The sequence below is a fragment of the Amyelois transitella genome, chromosome 20 (assembly GCF_032362555.1).
Source record: "Amyelois transitella isolate CPQ chromosome 20, ilAmyTran1.1, whole genome shotgun sequence".
NCBI lineage: Eukaryota > Metazoa > Arthropoda > Insecta > Lepidoptera > Pyralidae > Amyelois > Amyelois transitella.
In genome coordinates, this window is record NC_083523.1 from 2,705,246 (window position 1) to 2,725,237 (window position 19,992).

The following is a 19,992-nucleotide window of genomic DNA, read 5'->3' on the forward strand; positions in this document are numbered from 1 at the left end:
TAAATCGGTTACATAAATGATCAATATTTGAATTCTTATTACATACATATATCTATCACTATTTTATATTTTATGGAATAGGCAGGGCCAATAATCTCGAAAAAACTCACAAGACTATGTTATTTATTTATTTATTTAAACTTTATTGTACAAAATACAAACAGGAGGATGCAACCAGGACTAAAGCCAGGACGAAGAAGACATTCCTCTAGGCCTTTCTGTTCTTAATAGTTAAATGAGAGGTAGTTAGTTAGTATAGTCACTTAAACTTCAAAGGACGCGATGCCACGGTCAATTAACTTGCCTTTGTTTACAAGCAAAAACTTGAGAAGTGATTACTGTGTCACTCTTGATACTTTAACTTAGTTTGTCGTTAGATAAAAGCTTCGTTTATCAATCAGAGGCTGAGTTATTTTCCTGGATTACCTAAATATGATAACAGTTCTTTTCTGGAAGAGTAGACAGAAACTGCATTTATTTATTTATTTATTTGGAAGACCAACAACTGTTTACAAAAAATAGCGCCACATATATAAAACAAATGGTCAATTATGGGTCCTCACAGATACAAATGCATCTCCGACTTTCCCTGCATACCTTTATTACATCCTTACCTTTATTGCAACATCTTTTATGAATCTTTTCATGAAAGCTTGCAATTTCACCTTTTGACCTGACCATTCCTCAGAGCTTCCTCGATTTTATCAAGGTACATTCATCTTGACCTTCCTCTGGACATAGTTTTACATTTGCCTCAGAAAAACATAGCCCTAGTGCAAATAAATCAAATCCTTGAGAAGCGCGAGAACAGACAAAAATTTACTCGACAAAAGGTATTAATATACTAAAAAAATACGGCAAAAAGAAGAAGCATCCAGGCCGTAAAAATATTAAAAAAAATAGGTATGATGTAATAATTTATTTTCTAAATAAATATATCAAGCAGGAAAACAAAATTTTATAGGAAAAGTTGAAACGTGGGCTTTTCTGAAAGTCGCAATTATTTGCAAATTACCAAAAAGTTTGACTCCCAAGTTGATGACAAAAGATAGGGCTTGCTCCAGATTTTCCTGTTTGAACAAATTTCTAAGCAGAATACATAAAATATTTATTATTAGTAAGTAGAAAAAAAAATCTTACCTCATTAACTTGACTTATTCGTCGTCTTTCATATTTTTATTAAAATTAATTCTTAAGTTATTTTTACTTTCATTCTTTGTTGGCAGATGAGTAAAGACAGTTTTTTTATTTATTTCTATAGTTATCGTAAAACTTTGTTGACGCGATAACAAAAGAAGGTATTAAACGCACAAAAAAATAGGTCGGTATTAATTGGTATAAAATTGGCTACGCATTTATTTTAGTTTTCATTTTTATTTTGTTATTTTTCACTTTTGAAGTTCATCGTCAATCAGTCATCATTCCATTTAAATATTTGATTAAACCGTCGGATGAGAAGAAAAATAAGTTATATATTATTTATTCTCACCTTCAAAATCCACTTATAAAAATATGCAACACTTTATTTTATTCTAAACAAGATAACTGACAAATTCATTTGTATCTTACCTTCTGCCACTGACAACCCTATTTTAAATTTAGTAATGAATTTTCAAAGGATCGCGAGAATACTAACTTTGTTCAAAAACTTGTGTAACGGTTGTTGATTTTGTTTTAAAAATAGAAAGAAAACAAAATATGGATGAAAAAGAAATTGCTTTAATTTTTTTTTGGAGATTTTTCCTGATCTACAGAAATATCGAGAAAGTAACCATTATTGTATACCTATGCGTCTTTATTCCATAAAGAGTAAAGAGTCAATGGTCGTATAAGAGTAAAGAGCCGATATAGATAATAGTATTGGTCATAGTATCTTGCGGAAAAATACATACTATACATACCTACATATAGTCACGTTTATATTCCTTGCGGAGTAGGCAGAGCCAACAGTCTTGGAAAGACTGATTGGCCACGTTCAGCTGTATGGCTTCATGTTGGAATTGAAATTCAAATAGTGAAAGGTTGCTAACCCATCTAGCTTACTTGTCTCTTATAACATTCAAGAAAAGTGGTTCTATTCTTTTTCCATTGGTGCCGGGAACCACACGGTACTAATGTAAGAGATTATTTTAATAAAACGTCTTTTTGAACGAATTTTGATTGGTTTTTGTAATATTTTTTTATTATTTTCCCTTCGTCGTCGGACGTCCTGGTAAAGGGTCAGGTCAAAAGTACCCGAAACCGCCGAGCTTGCATGAAGAGAGTTATGAATGTGGATGAAGCGAAGGAAATATGCAGAGATCGTGGCAAGTGGAAAGAGGTAGTCTCTGCCTACCCCTCCGGGAAAGAGGCGTGATTTTATGTATGTATGTATTTTCCATTACCTCGTATGTATCACTTACCTTGAATTCGTGGAAATTTGCTAACTTCGTATGAAAATGAGGCAACATGGCGCTGTCGCCATCACTCGAATGGCTGAAACGAACTTTGATTAAATGAATATGCAAGAGACGGTAATAATATGATAATATTATATTCCCTGGTGATGTTACTATATCTATTTTGTAATATGTAATTTTCATGAAATTTGGTACAAATAGAATCTAAAGCTTTAGAATCACGTTTTATTTCCTTTACGGAGTAGTATATACATACATACATACATAAAATCACGCAGCACTTTCCCGCAGGGTTAGGCAGAGACTACCTCTTTCCACTTGCCATGATCTCTGCATACTTCCTTCGCATCATCCACATTCATAACTCTCTTCATACATGCTCGGCGGTTTCGGGTACTTTTGACCTGACCCTTTACCAGGACGTCCTTAATATGATCAAGATACGTTCGTCTAGGTCTTCCCACTCCGTCCTTTCCCTCCACACTCTCCTTGTATATCTGATTAGTCAACCTGCTTCATTCATCCTCTCCACATGACCGAACCATCTTAACATACCCGTACATACGGAGTAGTCAGGGTCAATAATCCCAATACGATTAGTTGGATTGCGTAATGATGGAATTGAATTTTTAAAGTCTTTGGTTGGCAGCCTACCGTCTCACAGAACAATTCAAACATTATAATACTCTCCCTTTATCGACTTCTACAATCTGTTATTAATACAGAAAAAACAGCAACTAATTTTGGCACATTATATATTTTTTCTTTGCTATCACCAGCACGGAAGCTTATAAATAAAAGGAATAGTTACACGAAAATACTGGACCTATTTTGATGGCGATTGTAAAATAGGTGAAGCCACGAGCAAACGTCTAGTCAGAGATAAAAATCGATAAAGATAGTTTAGAGTGAAATACCATCACCACCCACGTTTCTACCAACCTCTTCGGAGTGATCTACTCTCGCGTTTTTACACTAACAGTGCACCATTTCTTGACTCCCTACAAAATCTCCCTTTATTTCAGTATTTCTTCCCCTTTTTTCTTAAAAGGCAACACAATAGACGCTTATTAATAATATAACAAGTATTACTCTATTTTTGATTAGAGTGATGTAACAGTTTTGATTCTATAAATTAAATTTCCTGAATGCTTTTTCTGTTACAGACTAGACAGATCCTATTACAGATAAAAGACGCCGGTTGATTTAAAATTGAATTTCTCAGTTCCTTTGCGAGGAGAAGAGTTCGTTCCGCAAAATTTAACATTCGCGTCTTATTGAGAAAGTGCTTCCATTTTGTGACGAAAGCGAAAAATTCACTTCTTGGAACGAAGTTACTTGCAATCGGTCCTTTTATTTATTACTAGCTGTGCCCGCGTGGAATAGTTATTTTGGGCATCATTGAAGCTCTCAAGGGGGAATATTTTTCCTCGTTTTTTTCACATATTCCATTATTTCTTCGCTCCTCATAGTTGCAGCGTGATGATAAATAGCCTAAAGTCTTCTTCGATAAATGGTCTATTAAACACAAAAAGAATTTTTCAATTCGAACAAGTAGTTCTTGAGATTAGCGCGTTCAAACAAACAAACAAACTCTTCAGCTTTATAATATTAGTATGGATCTGACTTTTTGAGCCTACATCTATGTAAAAAAAAAAAGAAAGAAAAGACTTGACTTAGATATCACCGCACAGACCTTACCACTGGGTCTAGAAACTTGAAATTTGGCGTATACCTAGGTTCCTTATGTAGTCAAGGAGAATGCCTCCTTTGAGATTCCCCGAATTTCCCGAAATTTCCCGGGATTTCGCGAAATTTCCGCGGGGAATTCCGGTTCAAATGGTGATTTCTTTTGGCGAGCGGACCAGCGTTCTGTAGTAAAATAATAAAATGACTTACTGATTGACTTAACAATACTTATTCAGTCTTAATCGCTGGAACTAGAGATTTCAAATTTGGCATGTTGGATCCTTATGTAGAGTAGGGCTGTACTTAAAGAGGATTATGTGTTTATTCACTATGAATTTATTGCACAAATGCATAGTGAATAAACTCAAAGAATTTAGTCATAAAACATGATAAAGGAATATCGAAAACCGCATATTGCACAAACATTTTTCCCACACAAACAGCTGAACGTGGCCCATCAGTCTTTTCAAGACTGTTGGCTCTGTCTACCCCGCAAGGGATATAGACGTGGTTGTGTGTGTGTGTATTTTTCCCACGTTGGAATCAAATCCCAATCCTACGGAGTACCAACCTGACGTGATAACCATTTAAGCACACAATGTACCTCTCCGAATAAAAAAAAGAATAATTCGCAGAGGTCATCGAGCAAAATTACCTCAATTTCCATTTCCGTTGAAAACTAAATTTTATTGTTGAGTTGTAGCCATGATGGTTCTTGGTCGAAATAATAGTGTATAACTATAGTTATCATACTAGACTCAGGTATTTACATACCTAGTATGCAAACGATAAATTTTCATAAATAAATACTAACGATAAAATTAATATTATATTATACATTAATCTGTAAATTGAAGTTATTTGACGTCATTAAGTGATACCTTATATATATATATATTGATAATAAATCTATTTCTTTAAAATTTTATCAAAACCGCTTCCGCATTCGGCTTTATTAATTGTGGGATACGATGTTTTTGATCTTAAGTTTAATCTTCGAAATATTAGAACTATTTTTTCAAGCCAAAGACTTGTAACTTTTGATCTATGAATTACATGATTAAAACGGTATCTAAACTCGGCTTTCGAGTATTGTTACTATTTTCTTTGTCTCCTACGTTAAGGCTTTAGACGTGATATGCTAGTTGCGTAGGTTTATACCTACGCAACCAACATCATTAATTCACAATAACCTAACAGCACAACAAGCAACAAACAAATTTACAAGCAAAACATGTAGAGATTCACAAATTTTAGCACAAATATCACTTCCACACAAATTAGTGTTAAGTGTTGAGTAGGCCTCTGTACTTACAACAATGAGCGAGCGTTAAATAACAAGGTTTAATTACATTTACATACGTCGAGTTTATTATTACACAGAGTGGTGATATCCTCCTCATTGTAAGAGCAGACACATTTTAGTTGTTCCTATATACATAAAGTCACGTCTATATCCCTTGCGGTGTAGACAGAGCCAACAGTCTTGAAGAGACTGATAAGCCACATTCGGCTGTTTGGCTTTATTGACTTTAATTTTCGTTGTTGTCGCAAAATATTCGGTTTCTAATATCACAAACACATATATCACGTCTTCAACCTTTGCGAGGTAGACAGAGCCAATGATGACTCGAACAACGCGTTTTAGCTCTGTGGTTATTCACGAATCAAGATATATGTTCTACCAGTCATCGGCCCTATTGCGGATCCCGCCTCAACGCTTAATGGCAGAGGGTGCAAGTGGGAACATGCCAGGACGAGAGAGAGAGCATCAGTTCTATAACCTATTTCTTTTTCCTATCGTTAATCCCTGTTACATCCTCTCCTCTCTGGAGAAGAGCTCAGGGTGCACTTTTTCACCATCATCGTGGATTGGGTAACTCAGGTATTAACACGAAGCAACTCTTGTCTTAGGGTAACCATATTGGATCAAGATACATATTTTATTGTTTGAATGTACCGTGTGGTTCCCGGCACCAATAAAAAAAAAGAATAGGACCACTCCATCTCGTTCCCATGGATGTCGTAAAAGGCGACTAAGGGATAGGCTTATAAACTTGGGATTCTTCTTTTAGGCGATTGGCTAGCAACCCGTTACTATTTGAATCCCAATTCTATCATCAAGCCAAACAGCTGAACGTGGCCTCTCAGTCTTTTCAAGACTGTTGGCTCTGTCTACCCCGTAAGGGATAAAGACGTGATCATATGTATGTATGTTGAATGTGCAGGTTTCCCTAAGATATTTTAATTAATAGATAACTCAGCTCTCAACATAAATCGTTATTATTAAGTTTCCTTGATATAGATGAGTTAAAGGCGAAACCCACGCACAAGTTCATATCAAAACAATATTCTGTTTGTAATCCAAGTATCTTGACATCAATAACTCAGTAATTGCATATTCATAGCTATAAGTTCCTAGATTATAGGACACAACATAATTGTATTAATCTTAAACGTCACATAAAGTTCAGGTTGGTCGAGTAAACATGCGAGTTAAAAGTTGTTCTTCTTCCTCCTGGCTTTAGTCCGGGTTGCATCCTCACCACTCTGGAGAGGAGCCCGGGGTAAACCCTTGACCTTGGATTGGGTGAGTCAGGTTTTTACACGAAGCGACTGCCATCTGAACTTCGCAACCTTTGCAGGGGAACCTAACCCGTATTGGATCGATCACTGTTACACTCCCGGTTGCCCGAATGTGCAGGTTTCTTCACAATGTTTTCCCTCACCGTAAGAGCATCGGTTAGTATTCAAACTAATGTAGACAACTCGAAAATAGTCATTGGTACATGACCGCGGTGGCTTTATGCGCAACATGCGTTTTAACCGGGCAATTTACCGATTCGTCCACCAACGCTTAATTGTTATTTAACTTTAACTATATGTACATCTCACTACGCCAAGTAGTTTCGCAAATAATTACCTCAAATATTTGGTATTTAGCGTAGGTCATTTATCAAAAGTACGATCGTACACAAGTTAATAGTCTACTAAATTTTTGTGTTGATTTTGATGACTGATGACTAGTAAGTGTGATGATCTTTTGACGTCAACATTTGATAGGGGTACGTATGCGTGTACGGGGTCATATAAAATATCCGTTGAATCAAGTATTCTACAGTATTCCACATACCCTAGAATAGCTACTACAAACATTAAGTCCACCTATTTTGCATTTTTCTGGTGCATAAGTAAATAAATATATATGTTTTTCTTTTTGTTTACAGTGCAACAGTCTGTAGATATGTCTGACAAAATTATACGCCATAATAAGGGAATATGGCAAAGGACAAACGGTACTTATCAGCGGAGCTAGTAGCGAAAGCTAGTCTTCTATGTTTAAATTACTATTTAACTAAGACTGACTTCTTACTTATCTAACAAGAAATTTATCTAGCAAAAACATCATCTTTTGCGTTAACTTAACAATTTTAATTCAAGAATAAAACAATGACATACATAGTTGCCGACTTGCACATTCAATGAAGATAAAATAATGGAGGAACTCATGTAGAATTCTTTGTCCTCATATAAGTATAATCTTATTCTGTTCCCTGCTTACATCATCAATCAAAACAACTCGACCAGTGTGAGATAAGACTCAATATTCTCAAGCGTCGTTAAGGTTGTATTAAACTGATGCAGAGCTATAATTCATTATTAGACTTGTGTAGGGATGCGTTACATGTGATCATAGCAACAAAGACGCAACATTTATACATACATATACTCACATCTTTGTCCTTTACAGGGTAGACAGAGCTAATAGTCCCACGTCCAGTTTAATTATGGAATTAAGATTCAAATAGTGACAAGTTTTCAAGATTCTAAGTTAATTAGCCTTTCCCTTGATGTCTTTTAAAATCTGTACGGGAACATGGATTTAAGACAACTTGATTTAAAGAACAACTTCTCTATATGTATTCCAGTAATATAAGAATAGAAATAAAACAAACAAAAAATGAAAGGGTTATCTTGCTTATTTTCTGGTTCATTTGGCGCAAAAGCTATATTGATCATCCAATGTAAAATTTAGTTAGACGGTATGTTGAATACGTGAATACTTTTTTGAATTATTTCTAGAATCACTAATCCGATTCAAATTAAACTGTCGTATCAGTTTTTATTTTTAGAATTTGTTATGGATGTTAAAACTGAAGAAATTTTCTTTACGCTATTAATGTCAAATGACGTCAAGCCAACAGTAAATCCCTACTTTAGAGCGAAACTGCCTTTGACTCAATTCAGGAGTGGTTATGTCAGTAGTCTGCAAAATAAGACTAGGCCGTGCAAACATCTTCTCTTCCTGCGAATTTAAAAATCAATCAAGGGAATGATTTATAAACTTGGGATCCTTATTTTAGTTGATGGGCCATTCATGTCATTCCAACTCAATCCTATCATTATGACAGTTAAAAGAGGCCTTTTGACCTACTAGTCTAAAGAAGAGTCTTGTGACTACTGGTTCCGTGTCCTATGTAAGGTGTTATAATTATGGTCGGTCGGTAAGTTGCCCGGTTAAAATGCGTGATGCGCATAAAAGGCACAGGTTCAAATCCCACTTCGGCCATGTACCAATGACTATTTCCGAAGTTATGTACATTAGTTTGAATACTTACATTCTCGTACGGTGACGGAAAACATCGCGAGGAAACTTGCACATACAGGAAACTGGATATGTAACCACGATCGATCCATTATGAGATAGGTTCCCCTGCAAAGGTAACAAATATCGGATAGGAGTCGCTTCGTGTAAAAACTTGATATGCCCAATCTAGAGTTTATGGATAAAGGCATACCCCGGGCTCCTCTTCAGAGTGGTGAGGATCCACCTGGGACCAAAGTTAAGAGGAAGAAGAAAGATATGATAATTTTATATGTGTGGATGAAATAAGGCATCGGTTTGTCCCAAGCTTAAGGCAAATCCAACTTAATGCAAATTCTCGGAAGCCTACAATAAAAGTATAGTACCGTATGAATAACTACAGTTTTAAGGAAATAACTGATTGCTTTGTCTGTTTCTATTTTTAGCCGGATTATATGTTTGTTCAGAAAGTCAGTGGTCGAGTGGTTGACGTACTCGATTTAAAAATTGCGCGTATCTAGTTGCATAGATTCGAATCGAAATAAAAATTATCTACGTTCGTGGATCGTGGCAAATGTAGCAATGTAGTTTCTGCCTCTCCGGGAAAGAGGCGTCATTATATGTATTAACGTGATGTGTGTTTAAAGATAGTTTAAAAATTCGTATTTCGTGAAGAACACATGATTTCTTGCTTCGGTAGATACGCTAATTGTATTCGGCTAGCTGGAAGGAGGAAACTTGTTATACAATCATCTTTTTAATGTAAAAATAATAAAGTATTTATTCACGAAAGTGTCATTTATAGATAACATAGATACATACATGTCATTACGTCTATATCCCATGCGGGGTAGACAGAGCTTTTAGTCTTGAACAGACTGAAAAGCCACGTTCAGCTGTTTAAGGCTTAATAATGGAATTGAGATTTAAATAGTGACAGGTACTAGAAGAATCCCAAATTTATAAGCTATCCCTTAGTCGCCTTTTACGACATTTTAAATTATCCTTTTACACATACATATTTACATATATAATTATATCCAAAGGGAATCAACATAATGAAATTCAGTCGAAGGTCCCATTCCGTTAACCGACTTATTGATGGAATTGAGATTCAGAGAATCACAAGATTAGAATCTGAATCTTAAGTCTAGAAGCCTATCCCATGATTGGCTTGATTGGCATGATGTTCTTACCTTCTTACTACCTCTACCTTACCTCAAACATATAGTTTTTCTCGTTCTGGTAGAATGACACGGAAGTAATACTTTATATTAACTTTTTTGTATTGGTGCCGTGTGGTTCCCGGCACCAATACAAAAAAGAATAGGACCGCTCCATCTCTTTCCCATGGATGTCGTAAAAGGCGACTAAGGGATAGGCTTACAAACTTGAGATTCTTTTTTTAGGCGATAGGCTAGCAACTTGTCACTATTCGAATCTCAATTCTATCTTAAACCCAAATAGCTGAACGTGGCCTATCAGTCCGCTCAGGACTGTTGGCTCTGTCTACCCCGCAAGGGATATAGACGTGATTATATGTATGTATGTATGTATTAATTATAATTAGAAAAAAAATCATTAGGCACGTGGCCTTATGACTTTTTTATTAAGCCTCAATATGAACTCGTGCTTTCTCAAAAACAAGAACCAGTAAAATAGAAAGTAGCCGAAGTAAGATAATTTCGAACTGATGTTGGCTTTATATTAAAAAAAAAAACTTATCATTTTGATCTGCAGGTATTTAAAAATAACAAAAATATCATAACACCAGCAACTTTAATCGAAATAATCCAACTCGAATAAAACGAAAAAGGTACAATAATATGAAAATAAGTGTTTTTGTTAATGTAGTCAGTTTTATTTTTGGCAATAATTTAACGGGCATCATACAACCGGTTAGTAAAGGTTATATTACACGGAGATCGGTAACCTACCGTCACGTCACTCAGTCTTTTCCTCGGCGTCGGTAGGGGCATACGCGTCGCGTTAAAATTTTCGCGGGAAATCGCAGTATCGCGCGTTCCACGTTCGAAAATTATTCTGTGTTATTCCATTTTGAAATTTGTGTTACAAAATTGTTGTTATGTGCCAGTGCTAATGTGTGAAGTTACTAGTGTTTTTCTCCAATATCAGTGGTTGGTAGTGAAAAAAAAAAACTGTTTTCCATATTCAACGATACGAAGCGATGATCGTCAACTTCAGCTGTTCAAACTATTGCTAAGTTTTACATATTAATATGTATTAACTTATGAAAAAAAAACAGTTTTCAAACGGCATAATGTTGAAATTATTTCGAGTTATTTTACTGCATTGAAAAAGACCTATAGGCTACAAAAACAAATTGTTATTCACGCATGAGATCAAATTACGGATTTGGTTAAAATTACATAACAATATTGCTATGAATACATACATAATTGATTTTTATCAGTAAAATTTGTTCACGTGGTTAATGGTCATAAACTCCATTTCCATGGCTTGGATACAAATGCTGTCACATAAATAATACAATAAAAAAAATGCATGAAATATTCAAAATGTAAATGTTTCGTCGAATTTACCTAGGCATTTTTTTTTAAGTTGGTACTTGTGTCTGTCAAGGTTGAACTTGTGTCAAAAATAAAAGTATTTCCAATTCAAAATCAGATTTAAATAAATACTTGTTGTTGTATTTTCGTGTATTTTTAAAACAAGAAACATGACAACAACAATTCATATATTATTCAAGGTTCAGTTGTTAAAATATAAAACGGGTAACGACCAAATAGATAAAATTTTAATTTTTGTATTTGATTATGCTATTACATGTTGGTTTTTTCTTGATGTAATATCATAGGTTAGTAGTTTTTAGTTTCCGATTCACGAAATTGATAACAAGAAGAAGTTAGGTAAGTAGGTAGTTAAGAATAATATTATATGTTAAGGGTATAACCATAGGTTTAAGAAGTTTCTTTTTCTGCGGGTAGCTTTGAGTCCTCCGCTGTTGTTATCTATTTTTTTTAAATATGTTTATTAAATAATAATTTAAGAAATTCTTCTTAAATAAATAAATGAATTTAGGTAAACATACTAAATTTTGAAGGTACTTAGTCACATAGTTAAACATTATTTAGAACAGAGTATTAACTTATTGTCATCGATTGTCATTACTTCTGAAGTAATCCAGAATCGTTTCGAAATCACTAGGCACTAAGGGTACAGGACTTACCTACTAAAACCCCTTCGGCTCAGCCTTCTCGCCATTTTGAGGGTCAATCTACCATAGTATCATGCTTCTGTAAATAGTCAGACTTTTTTATGGAAGTTCCTCAGATCCGAATCTCCGCGTAAAAGCTAGTAATTTATAAAAATGGCCGAAAGCCTGTCTTTTTATTATGGCAGCGTTGCCTTTTAATAAACAAATTTAAATGTGTTTGTGTTTAACTGTATGGAGTCGTTGACACAATAAAGAAAACTGCATTTTTGTTCGTCCATTTAAGATACTATCACTTCTTGTTATGGTTCTCTTCTATATTTAAATACTAGAGGCCGCCCGCGACTTCGTCCGCATGGAAACCCTATCAATCCCGCGGGAACTCTGGGATAAAAAGTAGCCTATGTGTTATTCTGGGTCTTCAGCTACCTACATACATACCAAATTTCATGGTAATCGGTTCAGTAGTTTTTGCGTGAAAGAGTAACAAACATCCATACAAACTTTCGCCTTTATAATAGTAGTAGGAAGGATATCCATTTTAATATTACATGCTATTGCTGCAGCGCCGTACGCGCCGAATCTTATAACTACTACCTATATTTTCACTTTATTATTAAAATTTTTAATTTTTGATTTTCGTATCATTTTGATTGACAGGAATCGTTAATGTATAGCCGTAGCGTGAAACATAGTATGCTCTGGGCATAACACTCTATTTTAGGCCTTACAGTTTATACAAAAGGTCAGAAAATGTCTGCCAAGTGCACGCCCTGCCAGCAAATGTAGTTCAGACATTCTTCATTCGGCCTGTCTATGTTTAATCTGTGATGGCTATCTATAGCATGATTGAAATAATATCCCATTATATATGAGTTTTAACCTAACTTTTGGGTTTACTCAATCTGTGGGTTTGTCTGATCCGATCCACAAAAGTCATGTTGAGAAGCATTTTATATGGTAACACTTACACGTGCCGATTTTCAGTTTGAATTGTTAAGTTACTGATGCGATTTCTTACGACAATGGATTTAAGATTTTATCAATTTTAAAAAACTATACATGTTATCTCCAATTTATTTAAATTTAAAGAAGTTATATCATTGCACTTTAATTTCAAAAATATTATGATTTTATGATCAATGTTTGTTCTATAATGTTAATATTGGTAAAAGTTTACAATTTACAATGAGTTTTCAAGCGATTAAAATTGATTTTACTTTTATTATGTAGTTACTAGGAAGGAATTACGTTCCGTTCTACGTTATTGATTTCTTATCATACATTTTTATAACTAATATTAAAGACTTTGACAAATTTAAAAGCATTTAATAAGTTTTTTGTTAGATAAATATTATAATTCAATCCAAATATTTGTAAGACGTTTTTAAAAGTTGATTTTCACGAAACGTTAAATGTTAACGTGATTAGGTACGGCACGATGAAAAAAAGAAAGGCCAATCTTTAAAAAGTTGAGATAGAAACCTGTATAACATTCAAAACGGTCGCAAGTTTTATTTATCTCATTAGGCATAGACGTGATATTTGTGGGTGGATGTATATTTAATTTACTGTGGTCATTATTCATAAAATTTTATGGACATAATATTCTTAAGCATGTGTAAATTTATTTGTAGCATCGTAAATTTCAGTGTACGGTTGATCAAACACTGAATGGAAAATCATTAACCTACTTTAAAATATTCGTTCGGTTATAATGTGTACATTTTAACACCGTTGTAAAATAATTACTGCTGTTTTTAACCACCCAGATATAGGTAAGTTTAGTTGTCTATGTAGTTAACCTATGTAGCAGTCAAAACATGCAACAGATTTTGATGCGATGTTTTTTTTTAAATTAGCTTTTAACTATGGTCAACAAAATATAGGTAGCCATAGTTCATTCTTTAATTACCGTTGAGATTTTTCAAGAAATTGTCTTTGTCATATTCTATCAAAATTAGTTTTTTTTTCTTATTGCTAACAAAACTGCATATCTTACTATTTTCTTATTGTCTATCACTGCCATTGTTTCGAACCATTTGTGCTATTTAAATTTGTTGTCTATCCCGTAAGGAATAAAATCGTAATTATAACCATGTATACTTAGTATTATCTATCTACTTGCAAACATTTCTATATATGTAAAAGTTATCTATAAATCCGAAAACCTATTACTGACAAGTACTCGTTTCAAAGCATATCAGTTCCAATCATGGATTGTATAAGACAGATATGTCACGTACTCGGTAGACGTAGTATTGTTCCCGTCCCTATTATCTGAATTAGCCAGTGTTTAATTTGGTGATGTGAAATTATCGATGATATAATTATCGATAGTTATTCTAGACGTAGTATTGTCTCCGTCCATATTATCTGAATTGGCCAGTATTTAATTTGGGAATGTCAAATTATCGATGTTATAATTATCGATAATTATTCTAAAAATATGGGGAAGGGTCAAGAGTACCCTAAACCAAACGAGGTTGCATGAAGAATAATGTGAATAGCGTAACCAGTATGCAAGGATCTTGGCTAGTGGAAAGATGTAGTTACTGCCCACTCCTCCAGGAATAAAGCTTGACTTACGTAAGAGTATGTACATGTAGTTATAGTCTTAAGAAATATAGAAAGTACAAAATTAAAAATAGTCAATGAAGTAATGCATAATTGATACGTAACTAGCGGAAAGAATTTAAACTAAAAAAAGATCATTCTCACGGGATTAGTAATTATCATAAAAACTTTTTGCGCGTCCAAAGTCACGGACAACTGCTAGCATGTTATTTATTTGTTAATAAAATTTTAATTGATTATGATATCTCCGTTAGCTTCCTACACCAGAAATAAACATTCAGTTTAACAGCAAAACTAATCACTTCTATATTACCTTTTATTTATAATGCAGGAAGTTATAAAAATAGCATTAGGTGTACGAGTATTATTATGCTATTTGCTTCAGTTTATGTTTTAGTAATCTCAAATGAATTCCTTGTTCGTTTTATGTTTTTTTAGGTGCTCTTCTTCAATTGTCTCCTTGTCCAATTTGAAATTTGATCATTCAATGGGCATACATACAACATGATTACAAACATACATTTATATAGTCAGGCCTTTACTAGTTGAGTTAGTATCTCGTAACACAAGTTTTGAACTTACATCGAGGCAAACTCAATCTGTGCAAGTTGCCTTGTATATATTTATTTCTATTTCTCTTGTGGGGTAAACAGAACCAACAGTTTTGCAAAGACTGAAAGGCCACGTTCAGCTGTATGATTTCATAATGTAATTGAGATTCAAATAGTGCAATAGGTTGCTAGTCTTTTGCCCACAAGAGGAATCCTAAGTTTGTAAGTCTATCCTTTAGTCGCCTTTTATGACATCGGGAAACGTATGGAGTGGTTCTGTTCTAAAGTACCGGAAACCACACGGAATAAAATTACAACATAATTACAATGTAACATATCCGAAATCTGGTGGTTCCGATCATCAGTGTCATCGCATACGTCACTTAATAAGAAAAGCTATAATTTTGTTAACTTTTGTATTAAATATATACATATTCAATATACATTAATGTTACATTCAATGATAGTAGAATTTATATATCTCTAACCTTAATAATCAACCTGTTTAATAATGTTACAATAAATTAGGACATTTTCAAGTCAGTTGCGTATATCACTTTAAACCTTATTCTGCTCACCATCTGGCTGATTGAGGTCAAACAAACTTAAATTCCAATAAAAAATACTAATATTATTTAAATATGCAATTATTTATCGAACTATCGAAAACGATGGACATCACTATTTCGTGGTTATTAGTTCTGTATTACTTCCCGTGTCAAACATGTTACGGGCATCGATATGATATGGGAAATTATTTTGGGTGAAAGTGAAAGTGGTGTTAGTCTAAGAATTAAAAAGGAACAAAGAAGGAACAGATTAGAATAAAATAGACTAATTTTAAAAATGTGATACAAGGTATCACTTATTGATGTCAACATAACTTAAGTCTGATTATATCTACTACTGCCTCCGAAACACATGTGTTGAAGAAGCGGCGGAATAAACTGCACTGTAGCATTTATACCGGACGTCGATTTACAAATATAAATCTTTTAAATCTAATCCAGTTTCCTGAATGTGCAGGTTTGCTCACGATGTTTTCTCCCGGTTAGTATTCAAACTAATGTACATAACTTCCGAAAATAGTCACAGGTTTAGGCCGAGTTTGGATGTGAACCTGTGCCTGCGCATCACGCATTTAGGCACCTTACCTATTCGACCACTGACGCTCTTAAATCCGATCCTATCCTATTTACATTATCAATGCGAAAGTTTTCGGATGTATATTTGTAACTCATCCACGCATAATCTACTGGAAGGATCTTGATAAAATTTGGTAAACGGAAAGAATGTTAACTTGAATCACATAAAAAGTATTTTTTATTCCAATATTCTCACGACAGCGAAGCTCCAGTTCGCTTCGAAACTTATCATTATATTCTATTGTACCTTTGTAATAACAATGTAAGGTGTAAAGTTCTATCTTAAAACACGAATGTGACAATACGTTGTGCCGTGCAGTTCCCGGCACCAATAAAAAAAAGAATAGCACCACTCCATCTCGTTCCCATGGATGTCGTAAAAGGCGACTAAGGGATAGGCTTATAAAATTGGTATCATTCTTTTAGGCGATGGGCTAGCAACCTGTCACTATTTGAATCTCAATTCTATCATTAAGCCAAACAGCTGAACGTGGCGTATCAGTATTTTCAAGACTGTTGACTCTGTCTATCCCGCAAGGGATAAAGACGTGATTATATGTATGTATGTTGAATATTTTATGTCTCAAAAGTATCAAAGTCCAGCCGTCATTTACACTGATGTTGCACTCAGAATTGTTACCACGACAATATAATAATTTTATTAGTAAAAACTTAAAAAGCGACTCTGTTGTTGTAAAGTCAACCGCAAATGAAGTTACCAAGCATCGAATTCTACGACGCGAGACTGCAAAATTTGCAGTAAATTTGGGTAGGTCGGTGTACTGTTGCCTGTACTTAACAAAAAACAAGGTCATTGGACACTGCTTAGAAGCTTGTGGATTCTACATTTGAGAAACAAGTAGTTGAATAACGAATATATAACTCTATAGTAACGTAATAAGGTTCTCACGAAACGAAAAATCTCGGTGTTGGAACACGAAACCTCTGTCTGCTGGAATGATGAGAACGCGTCTGAATCTTTCTTCTATAGTCCAAGATCCCAGAGCCGTAAGACACAACTTATTTTCTAAAGAATTTCTCTTTCGATTCTCAGTAGTCTTTCATGTACTTTTAATACCTGCATGTTTGTGAGACTTGCCCGGTGACACCTGCGCAGGTACCAGGCGAGAAAGGTAACTAAAAATCACAGTTACTTAACTTAAATTTTTATGACTGATTTTTATATATATTTTATAGACTATTACTCTGAAGTCATTATCAGAGAAGTCAGACGCTTTCCATGCGCCAGAACTTTTGTCAGATGCTTTAAAGCTCTATCAAAAAAAAATTAACTTAATTTATTTTTAAATGTCTGACTTTTATATATGTTATTCAGATAACTATTACAAAGTTGTAATAAATCAGTCAGACAGTTTGTAATGACCAAACACCCCTTAAACACAAGAATTACTCAGCCTCGAGTATGAGCGCGATAGCACAATGCGCATGCGCGTCAGAGTAAAATATCTAATATTTGAAAAGTACTTATGTACTGTTTTCAATTTCATATTTTTGCATATCTATTCAAATACGATGAAATTTATAATTAAAATAATAATTAATCATTTTTAAAATAATATAATATATTGCATACTAGCTGTTTCTCGCGACGTCGTCCCCGTAAAGTTCGAGTTGAATCTTAATCATACAGTCTGATACAGACAGACAGACAAAAACGTAAAAAATATTCTCTATTTGTTTCAGTCAAAATATTAAATGTTCAGACAAAATATTTTTACCGTATGATTATATGTAGTATTTTGATTTTCAGTTTTTTTAATAAATACTCAAACAACACAAAAAAAAAATATTTTTAATAAAAATTAATATATATCTTGTTATTGTTGGGACTCGAACTCGGACCGCCAACTTCACAGTCTCACGCGCCAAGCACTGGACCATCGAAGCCGTTGCGGTGGTGTCGAAATTAAAGTAGACTACATACATGGTCACGTCTATATCCCTTGCGGGGTAGACAGAGCCAACAGTCTTGAAAAGACTAAATGGCCACGTTCAGCTATTTGGCTTAATGATAGAATTGAGATTCAAATAGTGATAGGTTGCTCGCCCATCGCCTAAAAAAGAATCCCAAGTTTGTAAGCCTATCCCTTAGTCGCCTTTCACTTATATTTATATGTTATAGGTTTACTATTACTATACTATTTTTTAATTGTTTATGATTTTATTTTTACGGAAAATTCTGCCAGCAACGACAATCTAACTGATGATGAAGATGATAAAGAGACAATAAAATAATTATTCAATTGATTAATCATAATTAATTATTATAATAGATATATTTTTTTAAATAAAATAAAAATCATTCTTTTTGAAAGGCTATTGCTACAAAAAAAATCATTTTCCCCTATTTATATGCAATATATTATATTATTTTAAAAATCATTAATTATTATTTTAATTATAAATTTCATCGTATTTGAATAGATATGCAAAAATATGAAATTGAAAACAGTAAGTACTTTTCAAATATTAGATATTTTACTCTGACGCGCATGCGCATTGTGCTATCGCGCTCATACTCGAGGCTGAGTAATTCTCGTGTTTAAGGGGTGTTTGGTCATTACAAACTGTCTGACTGATTTAATACAACTTTGTAATAAGTATCTGAATAACATATATGAAAGTAAGACATTTAAAAATAAATTAAGTTATTTTTTTTTTGATAGAGCTTTAAAGCGTCTGACAAAAGTTCTGGCGCATGGAAAGCGTCTGACTTCTCTGATATGACTTCAGAGTAATAGTCTATAAAATATATATAAAAATCAGTCATAAAAATTTAAGTTAAGTAACTGTGATTTTTAGTTACCTTTCTCGCCTGGTACCTGCGCAGGTGTCACCGGGCAAGTCTCACAAACATGCAGGTATTAAAAGTACATGAAAGACTACTGAGAATCGAAAGAGCCATTCTTTAGAAAATAAGTTGTGTCTTACGGCTCTGGGATCTTACTCTACTACTAATGTACTTATGTAATGACAAGCATTACTTGCAGAATCAGATTAGGCTACCAATATGTTAGGTTTTATGTAAGCAAAATTGCCGGTTGACTGGAAGAGATCCCTTCATGGGATAAGTCCGCCATTGCAATTGATTTGTTTCTTTTATAACTATGTACATATTTACTATTTTCTTGTTACTGTGTAAATTACTATGCAATAAAGAATTATTACAAATAAACAAACAAAAGTCCTTTGCGGAAAATCTTTTTTATTAGTCTTTTACGCTCATCTAAAGAGTTCTTAAGTTCCAGCTTTTCAGCTTTAAATTCTAAATCTACAAATATAATTGCTCTCAAACATAAAATAAATATTACCTAAATATTCAAACTTTTGGACTCCATTTATTCTATTAAAATGAGTGAAATTCGTAAATTCTTACGTACATACATATATACAATCACGTCTATATACCTTGCGGGGAAGACAGAGCAAATAGTCCCGAAAGACTGATAGACCAGGCCCAGCTGTTTGGCTTAATGATAGAGTTGTGATTCAAATACTTACGACAATAGGTAATTTTACCTTCATACTAATAGCAGAACATGATAATACAATAATAATATTTTAAGGCGATTATTAATTGATCTGTCTGTGACTGGGTTCTGCCAGGGAGCATTATTTTAAAACTCCATTCATTTGCAAATTACTGGTACCTACATATTTTTACGACCCGTTGCTATAGATTCTAACATAAGCTGTTCGTGTGGTTCCCAGCACTAAAGAATAGGGCCACACCATTTCTTTCTCATAGATATATAATATATATTAATATAATAAAGCTGAAGAGTTTGTTTGTTTGGACGCGCTAATCTCAGGAACTACTGGTTCAAAT

General features: G+C 33.9%; 1 protein-coding gene across 6 annotated transcripts in view; it reads left to right on the top strand.

Annotated features, from left to right (window-relative positions):
• Window positions 1–19,992, top strand: part of LOC106134440 (atrial natriuretic peptide receptor 1) — a 192,675-nt gene that overhangs the window by 80,533 nt on the left and 92,150 nt on the right. The window contains exon 1 of one of the 6 annotated variants that reach the window (XM_013334503.2): window positions 10,646–10,811. The exons of the other annotated variants lie outside the window; for them this stretch is intronic. The gene's annotated coding sequence lies outside the window, so the exon portion shown is untranslated. Of the gene's footprint in view, window positions 1–10,645; window positions 10,812–19,992 lie in introns of those variants that run through there. 6 annotated transcript variants of the gene reach the window in all.